Consider the following 12,500-nt stretch of genomic DNA (forward strand, 5'->3'; position numbering starts at 1 on the left):
TAGCGGACTTTGCGCGTGCAGCCTGATGTTCAGTCCCCATATATGGCTCAACCGCGGGCGGGGTGCGGCCGCCCCGGCTGACGTGGTAGCGGACTTTGCGCGTGCAGCCATATATGGCTCAACCGCGGGCGGGGTGCGGCCGCCCCGGCTGACGTGGTAGCGGACTTTGCGTAATGTTGCCCGTTGTTTCACAGCAAACGGGCGCCGCGAATTTCGTGCTTTCTTTCCAGTTTGGACATTTGTCTTCGTGTACGGGTGCTGCGTTTGAGGAGCTTTATAGAGCGTCTCAAGAAAAACAATTTGTTTGGAGCTTCACGTGTAAGAGGAGTGTCTCCCTAGTACGTGCCGGTTTTCCTTTTTTTTTTTTCCTCCCGATAACAGTACTCATGTGCCACTTGTGTCACCATGACATGATTTTTTTTGGGGGGGGGGGTTCTCCCTTGATCCTCAAGCGAGTTTCACACATCACGCAGACGTCCGCATCTATCCAGTAATGATGCCATTTACAAAAATCTTAAACAACCGAGGCCCGCACCTGCTCAATCAACGCCAACTCAATTTGAGGAAGCTGATCGAAACCATCCAGTTTGGGAAAAGCTAATTTATGCAGTAGCATTCTTTTTATTATTATTGTGAGAGACGTGAAATACACACCACGAAATGAACGTCCGCTTGTTACCCTTTTGTTACTGCGGTGCGAAATCATCGCGCGTAATACCGATTCAATTTTGTCTTGTTTGGTGGTCTGTCAGCACTTTGTGTTCTTCAAGAAAATCAGCTACAGGCTTTTAAATTATGTGCGCGAAACTTTTCTCCATCTGCCACCCGGAACATATTTAAAGAAGAGAGAAAGCAGCCGGGGCCTTGAGATTTCGAAAATGCCGCGCTCTGAAATTTTCACATCAGCCATTGGGAAGATAATTATTATCCGTCACAAACAAAAAAAAAAAAACAGCTTTGAAATGAGCATTGATAGTGGCCACGTTTTTTCGGGGCATGTCTTGATGAAATAATTGCAGTTCAGTTCGTTGGTTCAATTGCATTTGTTGGCTCCTTGCAGCATGTCTAGATTTCATCTTTTTCAGTATTCCTAGTGTTCTCATTGTAGTATGAATAACCTGCAGATTTTTCGTTGTTGTTGTTATGCGTTATACAATGCTGAGCGATGTTTTTCCTTTCCTTGAAGCTAGCCATAGAAGTATAAAACTTTCTATAAACTCATTACAATAAGAATCCAGCATACGGTTCATCATCGGCTCGATAAACGTTCGGGAAGTGGCGACTTTTAATGCCGTGATCATGAAGCTTAACAGCAGAGCGTGTTCATCAGATATGCCAGGGGTGACGTAACGCAAGGCGTGAATCGAATCTAAGATTGAAATGGCGTTCTGAATTCTTTTGGTTCCAGATAGAACAAACAAAAATATATAAAAAAAGCATGTCATTGATTGTCATTCAAACCTCAAGAGCGCGTGGAGAAAGTGTTCCGGTTTACATTCGGCAAATCGAAATGAACGGCTAAAATTAACCTATCGTCTGGTTTCATGCGGGAGATCACGTGCGCACGCAAATTTCTTCGTACGGGAATTTTATGAAGTGAAGGCGGCTACAGATCATTTCCTTTGTCTAGTTCATGTTCGTAGGCGCAAATTGCAAACGTAATACTTGGAGGAACGTTTCCACTAATCTACAGGGGCTCTCTCATTTCTCCGATTGCTCGCAAACACATTGCATTGCTAGTCGTGACGTTTCACAGTGACGTTTCACCATGCCCGTCGAAGTTGATTACCAGTACCGCGCCAGCGTCGACCGGCCGGCGAAGCGACGAACTCAGCAGCGCATGCGCGAGGCCCTACAACACCCCAACCGAGCTACCCTGCTTATCGGAGAGAGCGAGTGCGCGTGAACGCGGGCTCGTCTGACGATCTGGATTAAAGAAAAAAAAAAAAGTGTGTCCGAGATATTGACAAAGACAAGTGGTCGCTGTCGCTCTGAGTCTTAGCGCGTTATAGAAAACGTGGGATGGCGGTGCTTCCTCGAGGGTCTAAAAGTACAATCTTCGAACTAGCGCTCCCGGCGGAACGTGGAGCTAGCATCCTTCTTCTTGGAACGGTTTGCAATGGACTGCTTGAATGTGCCGACCACGCGTCACGGGTCGCGTATAGAGCCAACGTTTGGCAAGAACGCGTCTAGCACAACCGATCGCGGTTGCGATAACCCATCGTTGGTAGCGAAAAAAAGAAAGAAAGAAAAAAAAAACACCTACCCGCAGCTTGTTAGCAGTAACCGTAAATGTGGTTCTAAATATAGGTTCGCTGGTCACTGAAACTTTCTCATAACGCACACCACTGTAGTCCAAAAAGAACAAAGCACGCACAATGGATATGATACAGCCGTCACCGCATGATTTCGCGTTTTCCTTATTGCATTACTTTCGTGGGCATGCGCGCTAGGGCCACGCAGGCCAGGAGGCAAGGGGAAAAATAAATAAGAAATGATACGCGATCCTCAGCATTGACTTGGCTGATGTGGCACTCGCATTTATGTTCTTTACCTTAGGCGAGCGCAACGCGCCAACTGAACTCCAATTTCCCATAACGGAAATTCGTATTTGGCCATTTGGTTGTATTTTTGGCTGATGTTCGCGTTTTTCGCCCGAGCATGCGCTTCACTGCGCCGCTCGTTGCCCCTTCAATGCGGCTTCACTGCCCTGCAGGCGTGTTCTGCGTCAAGCCGAACCACCAGGCAAAAAGCCTGGGCGCCGCCATCTTGTTGAGAGCGGCGCCGGGGACACAATCGCGCCTAGCTCATTGAGTTTTCCCCCAAAACTGAACGAAATAGCCTTATTTAAATGAGAAAGATGCCGCGAGTGCCGCAACGAAGGACCTTAAGGATTACCGAAGGGTAACTGAGGGCGACGCGACGAGCTTTGGAAAGAAGAATGATGGGTGTAGCGCTACGGGGGATAAGAATAGAGCAGATTCGGGGGGTGAGCGAACAAACGCGAGCTAATGACACCTTAGTTTAAACCAAGAAAAAGAAATGGGCGTGCGCAGGGCATGCAATGTGGGGGGAAGATCATCAATTAAGGGTTACCGACTGAATTCCAAGAGAAGGGAAGCGTAGCACGGGGTGGCGGAAATTTAGGAGGGCAGATTAGATTAGGAAGGGCGCAGGCACTAGACGGCGACCGTGACCGGGCTTACACGTGACCGGGGTGCTTGGAGAATAATGGGAGAGGTCTTTGCCCTGCAGTGGTCGTAGCCAGCAGGATGATGATGACGAAAAGGTAGCAACAGGTATTCATAACATACAGGTTGGAAAGCTGAGGCACCTCTGAACCCTTGAATATATTTCGCCACACTTGGCCATACGACAAGTTTGTTTTCGAGGCGCTCGGTCCCACTGCAGCGAAAATGTTGCCGGAAATCGGGCACTCCATTTTTGTTTCATAGGGAACCTTTCTTCCACAGGGCAGCGGATTTTCGCAGGGCGAGCTTGCTGTCGTTTACGGATCAAAGCGATAGTGAACTCCAAAATGCAGTGTTGGCTTTGAGTGGGACTTACATTGATTGCAAAACCCACGGCTAATCACCCTTCCCCCCCCCCCCCCCCAAGTGGCTCATTACAGCAGACAATCGTTCAGAAACACCGGCATCGTTGCGTATAGTATGGGAATGGTGCGTGTCACGTGAGTGCTCGCTTCGAGCTTGTGTTCTTCATTTTGATTGAATGAAGTCTCACCTAAGTGAGCGGGGGCCGATCCCGGAGGTAGTGCAATACCGGGCCGACCTGCGGCGGAGGTGAAGCAGGCTTCAAGCACTCCGCCAACTTCCAAAAATAGGTTTAATATCGTGGGTCCATATAGAACCCGTATCAGATATTAAGCTGATAAGAACAGATACTACACTTTGATCTTAGCCAAAAGGCCGAGAAGCGATGTCTTTCACTTCACTCCATTGTACCACTGCCTTGTGGGTGCCCTGGCGACATTGGTAACCTCAGCAACAGCGTGGGCAATCTTATAAAACCCAGCCCGTCTAGAGACTCTATGCTCTCTATCTCGCGAATCAACTCGCGACGCCTCAGTCTTTCACTGTTAACGAAACGCCGTCGCGTAGAAACGAGACCCGAGCGCAAGCTTGTTCGCAAGGCAAAACCAACGAAGGCAACCTCGTAGAAAACGGAACAGGCGAGCGGAAAACACGCGCAAGGGGAATGCTTACTTCCGTCTGAATGCGACCGCTCAAGGCGGCTTTCTTTGAGGCCTTCGTTTCAAGCCCGTGCGCAAGTGTAATACACTACGCGCATTTCCCTCATTTCCTTTTATTTACCGCAAGGCCCACTGAAAGTTTTCATACGGCACAGGCCGGGACGGATTGCAACGTGTCGATTCGACCGCTAGAATTAGGTAGCGCGCCTCATGTACGAATGAAAGAGAATGAAAAAAAAAAATAAATAAATATAGAAAAGGCTGCGCACTCCTTCCAACCGGAAACATAGAGGGCAGGAAGATCGCCATGTGGAGCACAGGTGTTGTTAAAAAAGAAAGAAAGAAAGAAAGAAATAGCGCTACCCCATCATCTTTACCGTGTGCGTGTATACACACACACGCACACATATGCACGCGCACGCACGCGCGCGCGCGCACGCACACACACACACACACACACACACACACACACATACGCACACATGCTAGCATAGCTTAAGCACAGCTGGAAAGCTCAGCCTTGCGCAAGAAAAAAGGACCACGCCCTTTCGCAAGCCCCTTTGAAACTTTTAAATGAGAAACATGTGTACAGCGAGGTCGTTCGAAACTGGCGCGAAAACGCATCCGCGCCATCTGTGTGCGGAACTAGGAAAACCTACGGCCTTCGCCATACAGAAAGAAAGGTAGATGGCGCGAGCTAACGCTCCGTTGCATACTAAGAACGAGAGCTAGTGAATAATGGCAGAAACGTCTTGGGAAGAGAGAAAAAAACAACAACAACAAAAAAAAAGAAAGACACGCAAGTTGTTGGCTCGCGCAAGCATTCTATTTTACAGCGAGTAAAGAGCATAGCAACTTCTCACAAGAGCAGCAAGAAAGACAAGAAGAACGTGAGAGAGGGGGAGAAACAGGCGCGTTTCTTTGGAATGCAGAGCATGCTGCACACACTATGAAGTGCCAAAGAGACGGGGAAAGCAGATGGCGCGATTGTGTATGTCCTCAAAGCTTGAAAACAATTTCTAAACTACAAGGTGTGCCGAAGTCCGCCTACTCTCATCAGGTTGCTCCCGCCTCCAATTGCATTTAAATTAAAATTACAGTCGCCTCAGAGGCAGAGAGAGAGAGAGAGAGAGAGAAAATGTGTACACTTGCTTCGCGCAGCTGCACCCGTTCAAATTTTACAGCAACAAGAGCACTCCCGCAGGCACAAAGTCCGCTGCCGCGTCCGCCGGGGCGGAATGCACTCGCTTCCGTAAATTGTCGTGCGGCAGACTGCTGCATCGTAGCACACCTGAAACCGCGCAGACGTCAGCGATCGCCGCGAGATCGCTGCGAGCGCTAAAGTCCGAAACCACGTCCGCCGGGGCGGCGGGAGCTCGATACCCCTTCACGAAACTTCTGCGTGTACACCGCCGCACGGCCACGGCGGAGTCGCTGGCATCCTGCGCGCAGTTGCATTGCGTCGCGCCGGGAATCGTTGAAGCCCCACGCAGACGTCGGCGTCGGCCCCGACCTGGCTGCGAGCGCTCGAAGAGACCAAGTCCGAAGCCACGTGAGCCGGGGCGGTGTGAGCGCGACTAAGTCCGAGACGACGTCAGCCGGGGCGGCGTGAGCGAGACCAAGTCCGAGACTACGTCAGCCGGGGCGGCGTGAGCGAGACCAAGTCCGAGACTACGTCAGCCGGGGCGTCGACTAAGTCCGAGACGACGTCAGCCGGGGCGTCGAGCACGCCGCGGTCGCTTTTCCCACTCTTACTCGAAAAATGGCGAAGGGGCCGCGCTAGCGTGCCTTGAATCGGTGAGCGGCGGTACCGCGGCGATCGCGAGAGCTCAAATCGGCCGTGCCAAGGCCAAATATTGGCGCTCGGCTCGGCGCAGTACGCCGCCTTGTCGCACGAGTACGGCCCCGTGGAGGTCTGGTCACTTATCGCTGCTCTTATAAGGGGCCGTACCGCCCTGGCCGACGTTGTACCGTAGTGCCGTTTTCGGCTTGCGCGTGTTCGTGGTGGTGTCCGCGCACCGCTCCGCACTCGAGAATCGTGCCCACGACGACGCGAGCGCTCGGAAGAGACGCAAGTCCGAAACCACGTGAGCCGGGGCGGTGTGAGCGCGACTAAGTCCGAGACGACGTCAGCCGGGGCGGCGTGAGCGAGACTAAGTCCGAGACTACGTCAGCCGGGGCGTCGACCAAGTCCGAGACGACGTCAGCCGGGGCGTCGAGCACGCCGCGCGCGCTTTTCCCACTCTTACTCGAAAAATGGCGAAGGGGCCGCGCTAGCGTGCCTTGAATCGGTGAGCGGCGGTACCGCGGCGATCGCGAGAGCTCAAATCGGCCGTGCCAAAGCCAAATATTGGCGCTCGGCTCGGCGCAGTACGCCGCCTTGTCGCACGAGTACGGCCCCGTGGAGGTCTGGTCACTTATCGCTGCTCTTATAAGGGGCCGTACCGCCCTGGCCGACGTTGTACCGTAGTGCCGTTTTCGGCTTGCGCGTGTTCGTGGTGGTGTCCGCGCACCGCTCCGCACTCGAGAATCGTGCCCACGACGACGCGAGCGCTCGGAAGAGACGAAAGTCCGAAACCACGTGAGCCGGGGCGGTGTGAGCGCGACTAAGTCCGAGACGACGTCAGCCGGGGCGGCGTGAGCGAGACTAAGTCCGAGACTACGTCAGCCGGGGCGTCGACCAAGTCCGAGACGACGTCAGCCGGGGCGTCGAGCACGCCGCGCGCGCTTTTCCCACTCTTACTCGAAAAATGGCGAAGGGGCCGCGCTAGCGTGCCTTGAATCGGTGAGCGGCGGTACCGCGGCGATCGCGAGAGCTCAAATCGGCCGTGCCAAAGCCAAATATTGGCGCTCGGCTCGGCGCAGTACGCCGCCTTGTCGCACGAGTACGGCCCCGTGGAGGTCTGGTCACTTATCGCTGCTCTTATAAGGGGCCGTACCGCCCTGGCCGACGTTGTACCGTAGTGCCGTTTTCGGCTTGCGCGTGTTCGTGGTGGTGTCCGCGCACCGCTCCGCACTCGAGAATCGTGCCCACGACGACGCGAGCGCTCGGAAGAGACGAAAGTCCGAAACCACGTGAGCCGGGGCGGTGTGAGCGCGACTAAGTCCGAGACGACGTCAGCCGGGGCGGCGTGAGCGAGACTAAGTCCGAGACTACGTCAGCCGGGGCGACGAGCACGCCGCGCGCGCTTTTCGCACTCTTACTCGAAAAATGGCGAAGGGGCCGCGCTAGCGTGCCTTGAATCGGTGAGCGGCGGTACCGCGGCGATCGCGAGAGCTCAAATCGGCCGTGCCAAGGCCAAATATTGGCGCTCGGCTCGGCGCAGTACGCCGCCTTGTCGCACGAGTACGGCCCCGTGGAGATCTGGTCACTTATCGCTGCTCATATAAGGGGGCCGTACCGCCCTGGCCGACGTTGTACCGTAGTGCCGTTTTCGGCTTGCGCGTGTTCGTGGTGGTGTCCGCGCACCGCTCCGCACTCGAGAATCGTGCCCACGACGACGCGAGCGCTCGGAAGAGACAGAAGTCCGAAACCACCTGAGCCGGGCCGCGGCGGGAGCTCGACGCCCGTCACGCAACTTTGGCGTACAAGCCACCGCACGGCCGCGACTGAGTCGTCGCCACCGTCCGGCTGGCTGCACTATAGCACGCCGGGAACCGGGAAAGAACCGCGCAGAGGTCGTCGTTTTGCCGCGGCGTTGGCGCGAGCGCGCGAAGAGACAAAGTCCGAAACGGCGTCAGCCGGGGTGTCGAGCACGCCGCCCGCGCCGGTCGCACTCGTGCTCGGAAACGGCAAAAGGGCCGCGCTAGCGTGCGGCCCCGTAGGGGCACAGAAAGGCGATTGTTCTGGAAACCGCGCTGTCCATAGGCGAGAGATTGCCGTTCGCGCATTCGGTCGACGCGCTGCGCTTTCACGACTTCGGCATTGCGCTGCCGACGTAAGCTTTCCATCTCGCTCGCGGCGCTGCGAGGCGGCACGATTTTCGCCAAACGCTCGTCGAAAGTGGCACGAGTACGGCCCCATGGAGATTTGGGAACTTATCGCTGCTATTATATGGGGGTCCCAGAGAGCAGTCGCCCCCAAAAGCGACCTGGGTGTTTGATATGCGGCGGGCTTCGTGCCCGTCAAGCGTGTCCCCGGTATCGCTCCCGTGGATCCCACAGCTGACGTCTGCAGCCTCATCCGCTTGATGCGTTAGGGGCTGGTTGTCGGACGACGCTTTCTCCACGATATCGAGTTGTGTTCCGCATCGTCCTCGGACGAGTCAAATGCGAAAGCGCCGAAGGCGCGGGCGTGACCCGTCGCCTGGCGGCTTTGCCGTCTCGGCTACGTTGCAAGTGTCGGTCGGTCCACCTGTGCTGCGGGCTCAAGAGAAACCGCAAGCCGTGATCGAGTCGACACAACCAGTCTATCGAGAATGTTGCGTGCTTCTTGCCGCGTGGCGATACCCGGCCCTTCGGGGAGGGCGCCGTAGCGAGCTCGAACGCCGTCGTCTCGGACTGTGCAAAGTGCTACTCTTTGCAAGAACGAAGCGTGCTGGGGCGCCTGAAGGTGGCCTCGGCATCGCAAAAACGGCGTCCGGCCTGCTTGACAGGCGGGACGCGCAGTTGAACGATTACCTGGTTGATCCTGCCAGTAATCATATGCTTGTCTCAAAGATTAAGCCATGCATGTCTAAGTACATGCCGAAATAAGGCGAAACCGCGAATGGCTCATTAAATCAGTTATGGTTCCTTAGATCGTTTCTTCCTACTTGGATAACTGTGGCAATTCTAGAGCTAATACATGCAGTGAGCCTGAAGCCCTTTGGGCGACGGGTGCTTTTATTAGACCAAGATCGATCGGGTTTCGGCCCGTATTGTGTGGTGACTCTGGATAACTTTGTGCTGATCGCATGGCCACGAGCCGGCGACGTTTCTTTCAAGTGTCTGCCTTATCAACTTTCGATGGTAGGTTACTTGCTTACCATGGTTGTTACGGGTAACGGAGAATCAGGGTTCGATTCCGGAGAGGGAGCCTGAGAAACGGCTACCACATCCAAGGAAGGCAGCAGGCGCGCAAATTACCCACTCCCGGCACGGGGAGGTAGTGACGAAAAATAACAATACGGGACTCTTTTGAGGCCCCGTAATTGAAATGAGTACACTCTAAATCCTTTAACGAGGATCAATTGGAGGGCAAGTCTGGTGCCAGCAGCCGCGGTAATTCCAGCTCCAATAGCGTATACTAAAGCTGCTGCGGTTAAAAAGCTCGTAGTTGGATCTCAGTTCCAGACGAGTAGTGCATCTACCCGATGCGACGGCTCGGACTGAACATCATGCCGGTCCTTTCTTGGTGCACTTCATTGTGTGCCTCGAGAAGGCCGGTGCTTTTACTTTGAAAAAATTAGAGTGCTCAACGCAGGCGAGTCGCCTGAATAAACTTGCATGGAATAATAGAACAAGACCTCGTTTCTGTTCTGTTGGTTTTTGGAATACGAGGTAATGATTAAGAGGGACAGACGGGGGCATTCGTATTGCGGCGCTAGAGGTGAAATTCTTGGACCGTCGCAAGACGAACTACTGCGAAAGCATTTGCCAAGAATGTTTTCTTTGATCAAGAACGAAAGTCAGAGGTTCGAAGGCGATCAGATACCGCCCTAGTTCTGACCATAAACGATGCCAACCAGCGATCCGCCTGAGTTACTCAAATGACTCGGCGGGCAGCTTCCGGGAAACCAAAGTGTTTGGGTTCCGGGGGAAGTATGGTTGCAAAGCTGAAACTTAAAGGAATTGACGGAAGGGCACCACCAGGAGTGGAGCCTGCGGCTTAATTTGACTCAACACGGGAAAACTTACCCGGCCCGGACACTGGGAGGATTGACAGATTGAGAGCTCTTTCTTGATTCGGTGGATGGTGGTGCATGGCCGTTCTTAGTTGGTGGAGCGATTTGTCTGGTTAATTCCGATAACGAACGAGACTCTAGCCTATTAAATAGGTGCGGGGTTCCCAGCACCTTACAACCTTCTTAGAGGGACAAGCGGCTCCTAGCCGCACGAAACAGAGCAATAACAGGTCTGTGATGCCCTTAGATGTCCGGGGCCGCACGCGCGCTACACTGAAGGAAGCAGCGTGTCTTTATCCCTGTCTGAAAAGACTGGGTAACCCGTGGAACTTCTTTCGTGATTGGGATAGGGGCTTGCAATTGTTCCCCTTGAACGAGGAATTCCCAGTAAGCGCGAGTCATAAGCTCGCGTTGATTACGTCCCTGCCCTTTGTACACACCGCCCGTCGCTACTACCGATTGAATGATTTAGTGAGGTCTTCGGACCGATGTCCGGCGCGGCCTTTCGGTTGCGCCGGTCTGTTGGAAAGATGACCAAACTTGATCATTTAGAGGAAGTAAAAGTCGTAACAAGGTTTCCGTAGGTGAACCTGCGGAAGGATCATTACCGGATTGTTCGAGGGTGACGAGCGCCATTGTTTCTACCCCGTGTGGGTGAAGCAGCTCGCTGCGCCCGACGCTTTCCGCCGCTGGCCCCGCTTGGACGCGGGGACGGCTATACCCGAACATGCCGGGGATTGCCCGAATTTCGAAGGGCGCCCCGTGCCAAATTTGTTGCGCCCAGTGGACGCCGGCTGCAACCTTGGACGGTTGGCTTGGCCGCGCCCGCGGGTAGAAACGGCGTAACGCACACTGTTGGGTGGGCTTTCTGAAGTCCGCCTCGGCACTCTTGCGCGGAATGGGAGTAAGACGACCCGACCTGCTGCTCTTGCCCAGTACGAGGGGAACGGCGAAGCGTGCGGTCGGTCAAGGAACTGACGGTCGAGAGCTAATGCCGCTGCCGCTTAGTACACACGGAACCGTGGTGCGAGCGCTCTCCCGTCCTCCGCGGCAAACGCTGCCGAGTCTGAAAAGGCTGGCGGCTGCCGGTCGCTTCCTGCGGCGAGTGTGGAGTAACGACCCGACTTTGTTGCTGCCCAAGTACTAAAGGAACGGTGCGGCGCTCGGTCGGTCATGGAACCGGCGGTATTGAGGGTGCGGCTGCCAAGTACGGAAGGAACCGTGGCCTAAAGCACTCTCCCGTCCTCCGCGGCAAATTCCACCGCGCCCGAAAGGGCCGGAGGCTGCCGGTCGGCTCCCGCTCGTGACGCGCGAGGTGTCGAGTTCGCGGTTCAATGCGACGACGTCTGCAGGCTATTTGCCCGCCGCCGAGGGAAAGGCGGCGTTGCTGCGAAGTACCGAAGGAAACGCGGCTTTGCTACGTCGGAAGCGTTCTGCGGTTTGCGGACTTGTGCGCTTTGGGAAGGCGCCGCACGTCGAAAGAGGAAGTACGGACAGACGAGGGACTGTAATCCCGTATTCGAACGCACTTGCGGCCAGGCCCTTGCTGGCTTCGTCTTCCGCCTCAAGTAGACTTGTTGTGGCTCCGGCGCAGAGAGCCGTCCCTGGCACTGGCCGAGTGGCTTTGGAGAGCTGCGCGAGTACGCGCGCGCCAAGCTCTTGTCTTTCGTCTCGAGTAGGCTGTTGGATCAGCAGCGGTCATGCGGAAACGCGTGACCGCCGAACGAAAGAGCGAAACAGGAGTAGCGCACGCCGAAAGGCGCTCTTCGAAACCACACACAGGGAGACGCCACGTGCCTGAAACACTGGTTGTACTGTACTGAATTGAACAAACTATTTTTCACGACTCTAAGCGGTGGATCACTCGGTTCTCGGGTCGATGAAGAACGCAGCCAGCTGCGAGACTTGGTGTGAATTGCAGGACACACTGAGCACTGATTCTTTGAACGCACATTGCGGCCTTGGGTCTTCCCTTGGCTTCGTCTGTCTGAGGGTCGGATCACATATCAAGAGAGCCTTCGGCGCACAGGGAACGTGCGTCCGTCGACTCGTTTTGACCGCGTCGGCATCATGGACAGTACGTTGAGCGCTGAAGCCACGCGCCAGCAACCTCACGAGAAGGAGACGGTGGCGAGCCGTCGTGCCAAATCTTCGAAGAGACGGAAACGAGGCATTACTACTGCAGCGTGACGAGTGCGCGCCTCTGGCAAGACCGCCGCAGGATGGAGTCGGATACCTGCAGGGAAAGAGCGGTCCAAGCTCGAGGCGCGAACGTCTGTTGCCTTGTAGCGCGCACCTTTGCGAGAGAGTCGGAAGCGATCGCAATTTGCGTTGTTTGCCTTCGGAGTACGTCGAGCTCCAGAGCTGGTCGCTCGCTCACGTCACCGCAGCTGTGTGGGCGCCCTTCCGGGCTTCGTCGCACGAATGGGAATCGGCAGATTCGTGCGAGGAGCGGGGAGGAG

The 12,500-nt window shown here is 55.1% G+C and overlaps 3 non-coding genes across 3 annotated transcripts; 2 read left to right on the forward strand and 1 right to left on the reverse strand.

Moving 5' to 3' along the window:
- Positions 1–3,749: 3,749 nt before the first annotated feature.
- Positions 3,750–3,941, reverse strand: LOC139053539 (U2 spliceosomal RNA). Its single transcript, XR_011510548.1, has one exon. It is a non-coding gene; the product is annotated as a U2 spliceosomal RNA (small nuclear RNA).
- A 4,889-nt stretch (positions 3,942–8,830) lies between these two features.
- Positions 8,831–10,645, forward strand: LOC139053546 (small subunit ribosomal RNA). The gene has a single exon (XR_011510553.1). It is a non-coding gene; the product is annotated as a small subunit ribosomal RNA (ribosomal RNA).
- A 1,237-nt stretch (positions 10,646–11,882) lies between these two features.
- On the forward strand, positions 11,883–12,035 carry LOC139053548 (5.8S ribosomal RNA). Its single transcript, XR_011510555.1, has one exon. It is a non-coding gene; the product is annotated as a 5.8S ribosomal RNA (ribosomal RNA).
- Positions 12,036–12,500: the final 465 nt, after the last annotated feature.

This window comes from Dermacentor albipictus, unplaced genomic scaffold (assembly GCF_038994185.2).
Source record: "Dermacentor albipictus isolate Rhodes 1998 colony unplaced genomic scaffold, USDA_Dalb.pri_finalv2 scaffold_150, whole genome shotgun sequence".
Lineage (NCBI taxonomy): Eukaryota > Metazoa > Arthropoda > Arachnida > Ixodida > Ixodidae > Dermacentor > Dermacentor albipictus.